Raw genomic sequence first — 16,652 nt, 5'->3', positions numbered from 1 at the left:
TAACAGTCTCCTTATATTGACTATCATTTAAATCAATAGTAGTAAGAGTTGGTACCTCTGTTTTTGATGAGGATAACTCTCTTTGCTCCAAGGCCATGAATGCATAGTTTCCAAACTTCTCATATTCATCACTATCAGAATCATCCCAACGCTTTCCTTTTGTAATGTAAGCTTTACCGGACTGTTTCTTCAAGAGAGCTTCATACTTAGCTTCCAACTCCAAATATGCCTTGTCCTTTTTCACTTTCTTTGGTTTTCTACATTTTGTGGCAAAGTGGCCCAATTAATCATAATTAAAGCATCTTATTTTTGATTTATCAACAGATCCAGTTTTGTAGCCACTTTTGCCACCAGAGTTGTACTGAGCTTTTCATTTCCATCTTTTGTCCTTGTTGAATGTATGTCCTTTGTTCTTGAAGAACTTTGGCTTCTTTACTCTAATATTAGAGAATTTCCTTGCTAGGTAAGCCATGGATTTATCCGACTCATCCAGTTCATCCAAGATATATAACTCATCTTCTTCAAGTTCCAGATGACTTGCTTCTGTGGCTCCTTGTTCTTCTGCTCAACATTTGAGACAATTGGAGTCTGGATTTCTTGTTCATCATCAGATGAATTGCAATCATTAATAACTAGAGCATTTGAACCATCAATAATGTGCCTTTGACCAACTCTTAAAGATTTTCTTTAAATCATTTCCAGTTCATAGGTTTTTAAAATACTATATAAGACTTCCAATGTCATTCTGCTCAAGTCTCTTCCTTCTCTTATAGCTGAAATTTTCTGTTCTAGATGGTCTGGAAGGGTGAGCAAAAATTTCAAGTTAACCTCCTCAGCTTCATAATATTTGTCATGAAGCTGTAAGTCATTTATTAGCTTATTGGATTTTTCAAAGACATCAGTTTTACTCTTCTTTGGTTTATCCATGAAACCCTCATACTGAAACACCAGAATTCTCCTTTGGTTTGATCTAACTTCCTCTATACCTTCACACAAAATTTCTATTTTCTCCCAGATTTGTTTAGCTGTGTCATAATTGACAATATTGTTGTACATGACATTGTCAAGTGACTCTATTAGAATTAATTGTAGACCACCGTCAAGAGAGACTTTTTTTTTTCTCAGTTTATGTGTATTTTGAAGGATCTTTAGGACCATAGTAAGCTGGGATGACCATGTCTCCTTCTGTAGACACTTCAATCCTTTCCATAGGGATAAAAGGTCCATTCTTCAGAATCTGGATGTACAAGGGATTGGCCATCCTTAGAAACATGATCATCTTCTTCTTCCATAATGTGTAGTTAGTCTTATCCAAGGCTGGTATCTTTATACTACTTATCTTTTGTGTAATCATTCTTCCAAGATCTTGATATGTTTACTTTCATATTTTGCTCTGATACCACTTCTTAGATATTGAATACAACACATGGGGTGAATGTGTTTTGGATATTTTTAACTCTTTTTACAACTATTTTTAATTGTAAACAAAGTTGTCTAATTTGTAGAGATATTATGTTTAATAGAATAAACAAAGCATGCACAGTAAACACAATATTTTTAAAACTCACTTAACTTTGTATTAAAATTAAGTATCTCTTGCCACAATCCTGGGTTCTTTGTAAGTAAAGAACTCAGCTTTTTCTTGAGAGAGTTGCAAGAACATCTAGATCTCTTTGTTTGTTACCACTAAAAAACAAAGAGCAAGTGTTTACTTTATAGATTAGTAAACATAAATTTACACAGCATGCAATAAGATGTACTAAACCCTACTTTAAGTTATCTCTAAAGCTTTACATTTCTGGCTTAGTGTATCTTTGCAAATCGTGTAGTTATGTGACTTTCTTTTGTCAGTTATCTTGGCCTTTGATCTTGCACTCTTCAAGTTGCTTTTGTAGAATTTTCAATCTCAGTAATTAGATTGTTTGTTGATTGATAATATTGAATATTTAACTTGTCTGCATTCTGTATTTGAGGGTCATATAGAGATCTCCAGTTTTTTGTATAGAAAACTGACATATCGATAAGTATAATGGCTTATCGAGATCTCTTAGTTCTCTGTAAGTGTCTTTCATGTGTCGAGGTCTCTGAGTTCTCTATAAGTGTCTTTGACTTGTCGAGGTCTCTGAGTTCTCTATAAGTGAACTTGGCTTGTCGAGGTCTCCAAAACACTACATGTAGAAATGACTTGTCGATATCTCTGAGATCTCTATAAGCATTTTGACTTGTCGATATCTCTGAGATCTCTAATGAGAAAATTGACTAGTCGATATCTCCAATCTTCATATCTACATTTTAGACTTGTTGATATATCTGAATTCTCTCTATATAAAATGACTTATCGATATCTCAGAGATCTCTATATACATTTTGACTTGTAGATATCTCTGAGATCTCTAATGAGAAATTGACTTATCCATATCTCCAATCTTCATATATTCATTTGACTTGTCGATATCTCTGGGACTTATCTATAAGCCAATTTGGAATTCTCGATAAGTCATTCTGGAGTTCTCGAATGACTTCTCTATATGACTTGATCTGTGATTGTAGATATCTTGACTTAGAACATTTTTCCTAAAAAAGATTTATTCAACTCCAAGCTTCTTCACCTTTTCTCTGAGGCATGATCTTGTTGATCTTCTTCCAGAGTTTATTCTTAGGATTGAGAATGCTTACAAAAAAATACTCCAGTCTGATCTTTGACTTTTTTATAGACTCAAGTAATACAATACAAAATACATATTTAGACTATCATACAACTAAATCTTAGAGTTATCAATATAACTTAGTCTTGTTATAGTACATGCATGACTTGCACAACATCATGGATTTAGATTTTTTTCTATTATGACTATCTTTTTACCCACAATGTAATTGATCAATAAGGATGTCCCCATCGTGATCATTCTGAATATTAATATAGCTATAGTTCTCTCCCCTCCCAATCCCCTTCTTCTTCTATATAGATTTAAATGCACATTGTGTACCTCAAGTTTCCACTTCGTGAACTTTGTGTGCCTCTATTTTAGTATCTAGTATTTGGTGTACCTTTACTTACAAGATTCAAGAAAGCTGTGTACTTCCACTAGATTGTATTTAACACCGTTAAAGTACAGGGGTAATCTTGTAGTTTCACCATTTTGTCAACCACTTTAGCTAAAGATACTAACTTATTCTTCTTCTAGTAAGGAAACAGACTAATGCAACATTTCGGTGCTTACAGGCCTTATTGATTGCCGAGGCTTGAGCTCTTTCCATAAAAATTAATATGATTAACAAACCAAATTCATATAGCCAAAGGTTATCAATTTAGATGAAATGTAAGGATAACAAGTTCACATATGTGATTCATTTAACCTTCATTATGTTTGGTCGATCATTTATATTAGAATTGACCTAAACAGTTAACATACTTAAAAAATATTGATTTACAAGTTTTATGTATGGTATATAACAATTATTTGCATGATGTTTATCTGATACAGGATGACCACATCAAGATTGTGAAAGTGGATATTGGTGTTACAAGAGAAAAGGCAAGGAACATGATAAGCTATTTCAACAATAAATAGATAGAGAATAGATACTGCACTTGTTGTCAACAATACTCGAAATAAAATCATCAACACATGTCATCGACACCATCAACTACTATTACCAACATGTGCTCGAAATTAAACAACGGGCTTTTCAATGATTTTTTCCTCAACACTCCACACATAAGTCCTCAATATATTCATCTATTGATAAACCTCACCAATCAAAAGTTCAACTCTTTCATTAAGCAGAGAATGACAGGTGTTATTAGTACCAGTTTTCCCCAAATTTCATGGCCAATACAAAGTCTTCAATGGCAAAATTTCTATCACATAGTGCCCCAAAACAGTGTCCTGGAGATACATTTCAATGCCAACCAAGCAAACGGCGAGTATCGATGGAGGGGAAGAATTTTCCAAGAACTACACGGATGGAGAGTTTATCTTCACTCATTTGCTCAACTTCATCTGAATTACCTTGGCCAGAGCTAGATGGACCGACAATTTCAGTGAAAGATAGTGAGTGTGGATCAAACAGTACACTCTTGACAAATTTCCATTACTACATATTTTAACCCAATTCATCTTGAGTAGTTCTACAATGACAACCTTAGATACTAGTAATTAGTAACTGATTTCGAAGCATGTTTACTCATCATGTTGTTTCTGTCAATGTAGGTTCAGGAAAATGGATGCTAGTTGCCTCTAGTCAGGTTAAGGAGCACGTTTAGTCAGCCTGCTATTTCTTTCAATGCATGTTCAAGAAAATGGGCGCTAGTTTCGTATAGTCAGGTTCAGGAAAAAAACAGTAGATACCCCTACTTTATCCTCCAGCTGTCCAATGACAGTGTTAAACAAATTTCAACGGAAATACATGTCTTGCTAGAATCTTGTAAGTTAAGGTACACCAAATGCTATATACTAAAACAGAGGTACACAGTGCATGAAGTGGAAATTTGAGGGTATATAATGTACATTTAACTCTTCTATACTCTGGTGAATGACCTATATACCCCTATTTTTTATGAAATTACAATTCTTGCCACAATCGATACATTATTCAGTAGACCAGTGCCCGATGAGTGATAAGTGGATTTTTTATCTACTTGGAACGCTTTATTAAAAGCTTAAGTTGGTGTTTTGGACTCGAGTTATTGGTATTTTTGATGTGTTATTGTGTTATTGCATTACAGGCATTAGTTGGATGAATAAATGAGCTTTTTAAGGAAATATGCTGAGAAGAGATCAGAATTGGAAGCATAGGCCATGTTCATGTTGAAGAGCATCTCAATAGCTTCACGTGGACTATTGAATCGCCAAATTCTGACAAAAGGAACTCATTTTACAACAAAAACAGGAAATTGCAGAAAAATCCAGAAGCTTGGCGCGCCCGTGCGGGGATGCAGGGCGGCCGCGCCAGAGAAGCAGAATTTGCGCGTGCCCGTGTGGAGTATGGGGCGGCTGCGCAGAGTCCTGTACCAGAATCCTGATTTGACTTGAATTTGATGATTCTAAGGGCCTAGGTCGTCCAGAAGCCTATATAAACCAAAAATAAGATGTTTTTAATAAGAAGAAGCTAAGGGAGAGCAATACGAAGACCTATAAAGCACAAGACGATTATGGAGAAGAAGACTTTTATATTCTTTGATATGGTTGATACTTCGGATGTTTATTTTTAATTTGTCCTTAAACCCTAGTACTCTTATATTGTTTATTATCATGTTTTCATTGGAACCCATGGTGACGATGAGTTCGACTATGAACTAATCGTTGTCATAGGGTTCTAGCGGAGTTATTTATGAATTTCAATAGTTAATTATTTTATAATCCTTTATGTGTGGTGATTTATAATTTCCTAGTTTGGTTGTGCTTATTCATCTTTGATGCGTAGCTAACATCTAAGATTGTTTGTTAATCTCTATTGAAGCGAAAGTGAATATAGAGGTTCAGAACTTGCCATGCTAGCATAGTTTTATGTATGAATTGACATGCATAATTCGTGGGTAATTTTAACCATCTTATTCACCCTATGTAATCATGATAGATAACTTGCTCTTAAACCGTTATGTTTTCAATCTTTATAGACATATAGGGACTAAGCATAATTGGTGTTTATTCAACTTCTATCTTAGTTATGGATGTTTGATAGTAGGGTATATGTATAACGAAAGTTAGCGTATACTAATTTCATGTTATCTGATTAGTTGCCATCACCATCACATGCTAAGGATAAAGAAATAACTTTGAATGAAGTATTTAATGAAGTTAGAATCCCATGTTTATTCTCATATAAGTAATTCAATCTTAATTCTCTTAGTTAATGTTAATTAGTATAATCTCTTAGTTAAATCAAACTCAATTTGTAATTTGTCTTAGCAGTAAACGATAACCATACATTGTTGCATAGGTGCATAATCTGAACTTAACCTAAACCGATTCTCTATGGGAATGAACTTAACTTATAACTTATACTACTTGTGATCACATGCGCTTGTATGTATTTTGGCGCCACTGCTGGGGATATCGGTGTTAAATTTAGTTTATGTGCTTGACATCGGTGGTCGTTAAAGTTCACTGACTCGGATATTTTACTTACTAGTTACTTTGTTTATGTTTCTGGTACTTTAGAGAGCGTGTATGCGAACGCGTTCTCAATCTCGTAAGGAAACACTGGACGAAGTTAAAGTAGTTGAAGAAGTTTTTGAAGAAGTGGAAAAAGTTGAAGAAGAAATTGTATTGCAATGGGAGAACCAGCAGCAAATCTGAAAGCTTTGATGGATTATTCTCAACCGAAGATCAATGACATTCAGTATAGCATTGTCAGACCAAGATCACGGCTAATACCTTTGAAATCAAGTCTAGCACAATTCAAATGGTGCAGAATTCAGTCCAGTTTGGGGGTTCTCCAATGGAAGATCCCAACATGCACATTAGAGATTTCATCGAGATCTGCGACACTTTCAAGTTCAACAATGATTTTGAAGATGCTGTGAAGCTGAGGCTTTTTCCATTCTCTCTGAGGGATTAAGCTAAGTGCTGGTTGCATTCTCTACCACTAGGTTCTATCACTACTTGGGAGGATCTTGCTCAAAAGTTTCTTACTAAATTCTTCCCTATGGCGAAGACAGCTGCAATCAGGAACGCTCTTACTCAATTTGCGCAGCAATCGGGCGAATTTTTGTGTGAGGCTTGGGAGCGCTACAAGGAGATGCTTAGGAAGTATCCTCATCATGGCATACCTGATTGGATAATTATCAATTGCTTTTATAATGGTTGGGAGCACAGTCAAGACCCATGCTCGATGCAGCATCAGGTGGAGCCTTATGGGCAGCTTATGAACTAATTGAATTGATGGCGGCTAATAAATATCAGAACCCTACTCAGATACGACCTCAAGGCAAGGTAGCAGGAATTCTGGAGGTGGATACAGCTACGACTATATCTCCTCAACTAAAGGCATTAATGATGAAAGTGGATTCTTTGGCTAACTATGGTGTTAATCGGATCATTAGTGTATGTGAGCTTTGTGCAGGTGCGCATGAGACGGAGCAGTGTGCTATATTTAGTGAATCTGCTCAGTTTGTGAGAAACTTTCAGAGGTCGCAGCAACCAGTTCCTGCCACTTATCATCCTAACAATCGCAGCCATCCTAACTTCAGCTGGAGCAACAACCAGAATATGGTACAACAGCCTTGTCAGCGGTTTGGAGAAAAGCAATTCAACCCTCCTGATTTTCAACAACAGTATGCACCAAGACTGTGACGGCCTCAACCCCGGGGTCAGGAGTTGACGTCACTAACAATATCAAACTAAAAATATAATATAATTTACTCACTTTTATTTCAACATAAACCACCCCTTCACAAGATCTTTTCCAGGTTCAAGTATAATTTAGGTTACACTTATTACAAACCAACTTATTTAAAACAATTTGACATATCTAACTTTCTACAGCAACTCACAGACCACACCGGGTCTGACACAACACACTCAGAGGAGCTCAAAACAGGATAAATGTCACAGCCCCAAAATAAACTAACAGAATATAACTAATAAATATAAAGTCATTACAAACGGCTGTTAACAACATAATCCAAGATCACAAAGGTTCAGTATTTGAACAGTCCAACACTACAACTATTACAGCTTATATAAAAAGCTACCGGTCCTCACACAAATGCCAACTATACTACCTGAGCTCTCACATAAGCCTCAACATCTCCACCGGTAGACTTATGAGCAGTCTACTTGAATCTAACCATACTTGCTAGCTGAAATAATATGAATGAAAAGCAAGAAGTGAGCCAAATGCTCAATAAGGTATATTATAAGACATAAATTAACATCTGAGCAATTTATAACTGGAAATTTGAGGTATATGGCATCATTATCAAGTCAAAACATTTGTAACCAAATCATTGCACAAATTAATTTTATATTGCTACCGATTACAGCCGGTGATCAGCCGTGAAGTAATCCCGAACCTCGCTGGATTCTAAACAATTTAATGGGATCCCTAGGCATCTTTTAAGCCTAAAATAATAGTAAGTGTGAAAATGACTTGCGTCTTAGTCCAATTCACCAATCTCAAGAAAATATTTTTTTATTTTAAAGAAAAAATTATCTTTTATAAAACTGATGCCAATGAGAACTTTACAAAGATCTAAACAAAGGGGTTTAAATCATCAATCAAGAATTCGAGTTATGAAACTCTTATCAGAATGATTTGACTTCTCAGTAGCAGGGTTTTCTAAGATGGACAACAATGGTTTGACAACCAGTGAAGAAAGTATTGAAAAAGAATCATAAAGTTATTCAACAAGATAGAGATCTCAAATTTTGAGGGTTATATATGGCGTATATCTAGTGACAAAGATTGGGCATAATAATAAGAATTTATGTAAAGAGTTGGTAAATCGAAGGTGTGAGAGTGAAAAGGGATAGCGTTAATCAAGAGAGATTACACAATCAAGGCAAATGAAGTATTATAGTTTATAAGGGTGTCTGGAAATGACCAAGACATTCAGTTTAAGTCAAAGGTAGGTACTAGGTCGAACTGGAACAAAATAGTGATAAGGGTATGATTTTATAAGCACATACGTGGACTTAAAGCATGTCCAATAATCATAAGCATGGAATAACATTTGCAATATCTCAATCTAAAATCAGAGTATTTGTAACGATGAATCATGGTGACAGAAATATTAATAAACATTATACAAGCATGCTATCATAAATCAAAGAAATGGTTCAGAACGGTTACAACACATCTTAATAGTTCAAAATAATTCCCAATATATACCTTGAGAGGGTCAAAGGACACTTGCAATATATATTTTAAGGAAAACATCACTAGAACGATATGTGAGGGCAAAAACACTTGCCTTAAGAAGGATGGACTAACTCTCGTCTTGATCATAGAAGCAACCGGGAGCACTACTCGACTTTGACGGCAAGCTTACTATCTTCTCCTGAGCCTACACAAAATTTTAGACCTCATCAAGATACAATCTCACAAAATCTCCATCCTAGTTAAAAAATTCAAATCATAGTGGCACTTAGGCCTACTTACACGTTCGACTCTTAGTATACACATAATAGCATCATGTCCCAAGTAGTCATTTAGGAGCACATAACACATTTAATCACATAATATATTATTTAAACATAGTACACTAATAAGTACTGAATGATCTCACCCTACCAACACAAAGACTCGAAGTGCTCGATTAGTCTAGTGCAATCCACTATCTCACCAAACTCGAAGTGCCCTATCAATCCAAACCCTATTTCACTTAACCAAAACCCTGGCCTAACCTCATACTGACCTCTAACTACCATAAGAAATCTATGGTCAACTCAGGCCTTACCTCAAAGGACTCAAAAACTAAGTGCAAAGTCAAAGTACTTCTAAGTGCGACACAAGGTGACATCGAATAGTTTCTAGTGTCATTGAACTTTCTTCCACTCAAAACTTACTACTCAACTTACTACACTGGAATCTCATAACCTAAACCTAATTTGTGCACTTGAAATGACACCAAGGCCTACCCTAGGCCTCCCTGGGCCTATTCCCAAAGTTGACTCTCCCCTAATCTAGCGACACTCTAACTGCCCTATTTTGCTCTCACTTTATACCCTTGGTTTTAACTCTAAACTCCTAAATTATGGCTTGTAAACCTCCCATATACTCCCTAGTATCATTTCTAACCTAGGCATAATGAGGGTCTAACCATAACACCACTTTATGACCTCCAAACTACACCAAACCTAAATTGTCCCCTGTTTCGGCAGATTTAGTGTTTTCATGTGTGCACCTCACTAAATGGTAGTTTTTATTTAATCTAAGGCTTCTGGACTCAAGTATAACCCAATTCCCAACTCTCTCCATCTCGGGCCTACCAAGGCCTAAGAAATGCCCATTCAAATCACACCTACAACTAGTGTGCAAATAAGGAAAAACCAAGTGTCCCACTCTAATCCTTCCACCTTAACTCTCACTTTAAAACGAAGAAATCAACCTTAACCCAAGAAACCCTACTGCACTAATACCCTCAACTAATACCTCAATAAGTGGGAATACCATTCATACCATAATGCACCTCCATGCAAACAATTTACTACAAGCAATTCAAGTTAACAATTTATCACTATTTCGGCTAAATATGGAAGATCATCTCTTCAAAATTCGACTTTAAACACTTACCCAATACTATTAATCATGCATAATATCTTAGCTTAACTAATTTTAGCAAAATAACATGGTAACAACTCATATTATGCACAAAAAAATTGGAATTTCAAGAGTTTAATCATGCATGCATATTTTCGAATATAGTAGCAAATGTATTATGGTTTTCCATCAAAATCTCATCTTAAAACTAACATGCAAGACTAGAAATGGCCATAAAATGAATAATCACTAACATGCGAAGATTTTTATCATGTTTCTTTTACAAAAAACACATAATACTAGCATATAAGTAATGTATCTCATGGAGAAGCCTTGGATTCACAAGAATCAAGGTTTTTCTCTTTGAGTTTAAACAAAACCACAATATGCAACCATAGATCATCAACTTTTAAGCATAAAAATCTTTGTAAAGTGAGTAAACTAATCATGGGAAGTAAAATTACACTAGAAGCGGGTGAGAAATTGATGAAAAATGGAAGGGAATGGGGATGGGGGTGTTTGTCCGAGAGGAAGAAGAAGGAGGGAGAAGAGAGAAAGAAAATGGAGTAGAGTGGAGTGTGATGGAGTGTTTGAGTGTTCAAGTGAGTTTAATCATCTTCTTTTTACTTTTATACACATGCAAGAGTAAGTGGACTTTATTTTTACAAATTTACCCCCTCCCACCAAAAGGCAGGGTTTGCATGCAAGGTTAATTGAGTAATTTGGCTAGTGGAAGAGTGGTTAGTGGGGTTAGAAATTCCAATGATACCCTTGACTTTGTATTGGGAGTAAAATGCATGCATGGATATCTAGGTAATTTTCTAATTATTAATCAAATTAATTATAAAGAATAAATTTTATAAACAAAAATATAATTTCAAAAATTACAAGAGTAGTGTCATAAAATAGCTTAGAATTTTAGGGATTTAATAAATAAATTTCTAAATTTAGAAATAAAAATAATTTTAAAAATGATTTGGCTTAGATAATAAAATGCATTCTATAACCTACATAAATAGCAAATAATGCATTTCCTATTTTTTCTAAAATTCCAAATAATGTCACACAATTATTTAGCATAATTCTAATCACACAAACACATATTCACAAGATTTTTATTTAACTCACTTAATACACACACACACACACACATATATATATATATATATATATATATATATCGATTTAAGGATAAATAAAATACCGGTTATGACATCCTCTCCCCCTGAAAGGATTCTGTCCTCAAAATCTAAGAAAATAGGTGAGGGTACCAGACTCGCATTTCTGACTCTAATCATGTCGATTCATCGACTTTGGGATTTCTCCAAAGCACTTTCACTATCTTTACTGACTTATTTCTAAGACTCTTCTCTTGCCAGTCGAGTATTTTGACAGGTTGCTCCATATAAGACAAATCTTTCTGAATTTCAAACGGCTCATACTCTATCACATGATTGACATCCGGATTATACTTTTTACGCAAAGACACGTGGAACACATTATGAATATGTTGATATTGAGGCGGTAGAGCTAACTCGTAGGCTACTTTTCCTACTTGATTTAAGATTTCAAAAGGACCAATATAACGCGGTGCCAATTTTCCCTTTTTCCAAAATCGAGTCAAACCCTTCCATGGTGACACTTTCAGCAATACAACTTCACCTACTTAGAAACTCACATCCTTTCGGGCAGGATCTGCATACTTCCTTTATCTGTCTTGAGCAACAATGAGTCCCTTCCGAATTAAGGCGACTGTTTCCTTTATTTGCTGAACTAATTCAGGGCCGAGGACTTTTCCTTCTCCTACCTCGTCCCAATTTGTCGGAGATCTGCATTTTCTTCCGTATAAAGTTTCATATAGAGGCATTCCGATGCTGGAGTGGTAACTGTTATTGTAGGAAGACTCTACGAGTGGTAAGTGATCATCCCAACTTCCTAGGAAATCAATTACACAGCTGCGCAACATGTTTTCAATTGTTTGTATAGTTCGCTCACTTTGACCGTCCGTCTGAGGTTGATATGAGGTGCTCATATTTAGCTTTGTGCCCAAACTTTCCTGAAACTGTCTCCAAAATCTCGAATTGAATCGTGGATCTCGATCTAAAACTATCGATACCGTACACCGTGTCATAACACAATTTTCCGCACGTACATATGAACCAACCTATCCAATGAAGTCTTCTCGTTGATGGGTAAGAAATGTGCCAATTTTGTAAGGCGATCGACTATAACCCATATGGCGTCGTGTCCGGATTTTGTCCGAGGCAATCCTACTGTGAAGTCCATGGCGATATTTTCCTATTTCCACTCTGGAATCTTTAATGGCAGAATCAATCCGCTCGATCTTTGATGTTCCGCTTTTACTCTTTGACAAGTGTAACACTTGGAGACCCATTCTGTAATTTCTCTTTTCATTTTTGGCCACCAATTTTTTTTTTCAAATCTTGGCACATCTTTGTGCTCCCCGGGTGAATCAAAAATTTTGAGTTGTGTGCTTCCTATAGTATCTCGTTCTTCAATTTAATCTCTTGAGGGATCCAAATCCTTGATGCAAATCTTAATATTCCTTGCTCAACCTTTTTCGTAAATATCTCTTCCCCCGTCAGTTGGTTATTCTCTCGACTCATCACTTCTTCTTGGCATTTCTTTATCTTCTGTAATAGTTCTGGCAGAAAAGTCATGCCATGAAAAATCTCTTTTGACTTCCCGTAAATACAGAGTTCTAACTCAAATCTTTCAATCTCCTCAGATGACTCCCTTAGCATGGTTATCGTATTCAACCTTTCTTTCCTACTCAAGGCATCAGTTACTACATTCGCCTTTCCTGGATGGTAATATATTGAACAGTCATAATCCTTGATTAGTTCCAACCATCTCCATTGTCTCATGTTGAGTTCCTTCTGGGTGAATATATATTTCAGGCTTTTATGATCTATGTAGATTCCACACTTTTCCCCGTACAGGTAATGTCTCCATATTTTGAGTGCGAACATTATGGCTACCAATTCCAGATCATGGGTTGGGTATTTCAATTCATGAGGTTTAAGCTGTCGTGATGCATATGCAATCACCTTATTGTGTTGCATTAGCACACAGCCTAATCCTTTATGCGAAGCGTCACTATATATCACAAAATCTCCTTTATCGTCGGGTAGTACCAATACTGGCGTGGTAACCAATTTCTGTTTTAACTCTTGAAAGCTTTCTTCACATTCCGCATTCCATTCAAACTTATGATTCTTCCTTTTCAACTTGGTCAACGGCGTAGCGATCTTTGAGAAATCCTTTACGAACCTTCTATAGTATCCAACCAATCCTAGAAAACTTTTTACTTCCGTAGGAGTCTTTGGTCTCTCCCAACTCATAATCGCTTCGATCTTTGCGGGGTCCACCTTAATCCCTTCGCTTCCAATTATATGCCCTAAAAATTGAACTTCTTTTACCCAAAACTCACACTTTGAGTACTTTGCATACAACCTCTCTTGTCTAAGAATCTCTAAAACTATCCACAAGTGTTGCTCGTGCTCTTCTTCCATCTTCAATTATATTAGAATATCATCAATGAATAACACAACAAACTGGTCCAAGTATTTCTTGGAAACTCGATTCATTAAGTCCATAAAAGCTACGGGGGCATTGGTTAATCCGGAAGGCATTACTAAAAACTCATAATGTCCGTATCTTGTCCTAAATGCCGTCTTTGGGATGTCTTCTATTTTAATCTTTAATTGGTGGTATCCCGTCCTCAAATCAATCTTCGAAAAACATTTTGCTCCTTTCAATTGATCAAATAAATGGTCCATTCTCGGCAACGGATACCGATTCTTAATCGTCATTTTATTCAACTCCCGATTATCGATACAGAGTCTTATTCTTCCATCTTTCTTTTTTATAAAAAGAACCGGTGCTCCCCATGACGACGTACTTGTCCTTATGACACCTTTATCCAAAAGTTCTTATATCTAACTTGCTAACTCTTTTATCTCTGCTGGTGCCATTCTATAAGGTGCCTTCAAAACGGGTTCAGTACCTGGGGCAAGATTAATCTCAAACTCAATTTATCGATATAGCGGTAGTCCTGGTAATTCCTCTGGAAACACATCTGGGAACTCTTTCACTACTGGAATCTCTTCTATGTCAGGAACTTCTTTTTCTAAATCTACTACTAGGCTAAATATGCTTCACATCCTTTCCCAAGTAGCTTGTTGGCTTGAATAGCGGTGATAAATAGTTGATCTTGCTGTTGGCCCTTAAATATCACCTTACTCCCATTCATTGCTCGTAAATAGACCTTCCTAGATCTACAATCTATCTAAGCATTATTCTTTCCTAACCAATCCATTCCTAATATTATATCAAACTCCCCTAACTTAAAAAGTATCAAGTCGACTGAAAACTTATGCCCGTAGATGTTAGTCTCACATTGAGGGCAAAATTGACTCACATGTATCTTTTCTTGATTGGAAATTACTATGTTCATCGCTTCACTCATATTCTTCTTATCACAGTTCAATCATTAAGCAAAAGTTTCTGATATAAAAGACCTTGTAGCTCCTGAATCAATCAATACTTTAGCTTCAACATTGTTTATCAAAATTTTACCTACTATCACCTCAGAATTCTGAACAACATCCTTCATTTTAAGATTAAAAGTCCTTGCTGATGCTTTTGGAGTCACTATAGGTCGTGGAGGTAACGCCAACATTTCTGGTGGTGCTGCGGTGCTAGTGCTTGTTATATTCATCATGCTTTTGATTAATTCGGTTGACCTGCACTCCTTGGCGATATGTCCAACTTTTTCACACTTGTAGCATGTTACTCCAGGTTTTTGCACCTTACACTCATTGGACAAATATCCCTTCTGCTTACATCGATAATATATCATGTTGAGCTTGTTGCAGATTCCCGAATGCTTCTTCCCATAATGCCTACATTCGACCTTGGGCTGTTTATCATCATTCGCTTGACCCTGATTCTGCTGATTGTTTCCTTTATTGTCTTGCCTCTTGTTCACTTCCCCTTTCTTCTGTTCATTCCATCCTTTCTGGAATCCAATCTCTTCACGTTTCTATCTTGCTAGTACCCTGATTCTAACCTCTCCTTCTGATGAAACACTTTCCTCTTCTTAATATCTCTTTCCTTTCTGGATTGTGATCCATTACTTTCAATCAATGTCGCCTTCTGAACTACCCCAGCATAGGTACCAATCTCAAACATCGACACTCTATCTCGAATCCAATATTCGAGCCCTTGTTGATATCGCTTAGCCTTCTCTTTATCAGTATCCGCATACTTGGTTACAAATCTTGACAATTCTGTAAACTTCTTCTCATATTCCAAGACTGTCATACTTCCTTGTTTCAATTCCAAGAATTTCATCTCCATCTATTTCTGTATATACCGGGAGTAATATTTTTCCAAAAATAACTCCTTAAACCTAGTCCAAGTAACTGATTGAACTTCTTCCAAAGCTTTGACTGAATCCTACCAATAAATCGATCCCCTTTTAAGAAATATGTGGCATATACGGACTTCTGTTCTTCCCCTAGTCGAACCAGTTCGAAAGATCTCTCCATTTCTCTTATCCAAGTGTTGGCTACTGTAATATCCGGGATATATCGTGTAATTATTTTTGCTAATAAATAATTATTATATGTGTTCAGTATTTATTCTGTGAATTATTTGTTAAGTGTTAAATGTGTTTAGATGTTTGAAAATAATATTAATTGAGTATTTAAATTTTTATATGTCTAAAATAAAATATAGATAATTGTCATATCTTCCTAATTATTTTTATGATGATTTATGATTTTATAGGAATTATATGGATTTTATAAAATCTTTTTCCGAGTATTTAAAAACTTTTTTATACAAACGGGAACCAACCGACGTCATCCGTTTTTACGTTTTTATAACCCGAAACTCTTCCGAGAACTCTTTCCTAACCTAATTGTAATATTCCGAGCATTTTCCATGTTTCGACTTTTTCGATCCGACGTACGGTTTGTCCTACGCGGGTCCCGACGCAACATTTTCGATACATTATTTGTTTCGGTAAATCAATAAAACTCATATTTCGATAAACGGGATCTTTTTATTAAACTATCACAATTATCACCTCGTAATACGTGTAACCAGGTGCTGAGACCAAGACCGCAGTACAAATTGTACTGATTTGGATAATTATCCCGAAAACTGGTACCGTTTGGATCAGTTTTTATAAATAAACGTACCATTTTATATCCGGAATGATCCAATGGGATACTAATTTTCCGTAATTATAAATAGCCTTTACCGTATTTTATTCCGTATCAAAAATCATTTGCAGTCAGTAATTATAAAATTTTCCAGAGAAAATACTTATATTCATAAACCTTTCTGAGAATCAAACCAACAATCGGAGGTGTTACCCGAGTCCGTTTGGAAAGCTCGAGTACTCAAAA

At 35.8% G+C, this 16,652-nt stretch overlaps 1 non-coding gene across 1 annotated transcript; it reads right to left on the bottom strand.

Annotated features, from left to right (window-relative positions):
- Positions 1 to 6,666: 6,666 nt before the first annotated feature.
- Positions 6,667 to 6,773, bottom strand: LOC141688437 (small nucleolar RNA R71). The gene has a single exon (XR_012561879.1). It is a non-coding gene; the product is annotated as a small nucleolar RNA R71 (small nucleolar RNA).
- Between the last annotated feature and the right edge of the window lie 9,879 nt (positions 6,774 to 16,652).

This window comes from Apium graveolens, chromosome 9 (assembly GCF_009905375.1).
Source record: "Apium graveolens cultivar Ventura chromosome 9, ASM990537v1, whole genome shotgun sequence".
Lineage (NCBI taxonomy): Eukaryota > Viridiplantae > Streptophyta > Magnoliopsida > Apiales > Apiaceae > Apium > Apium graveolens.
The sequence above is the reverse complement of the archived record's forward strand: the minus strand, read 5'-3'. Positions and strand labels throughout refer to the sequence as shown.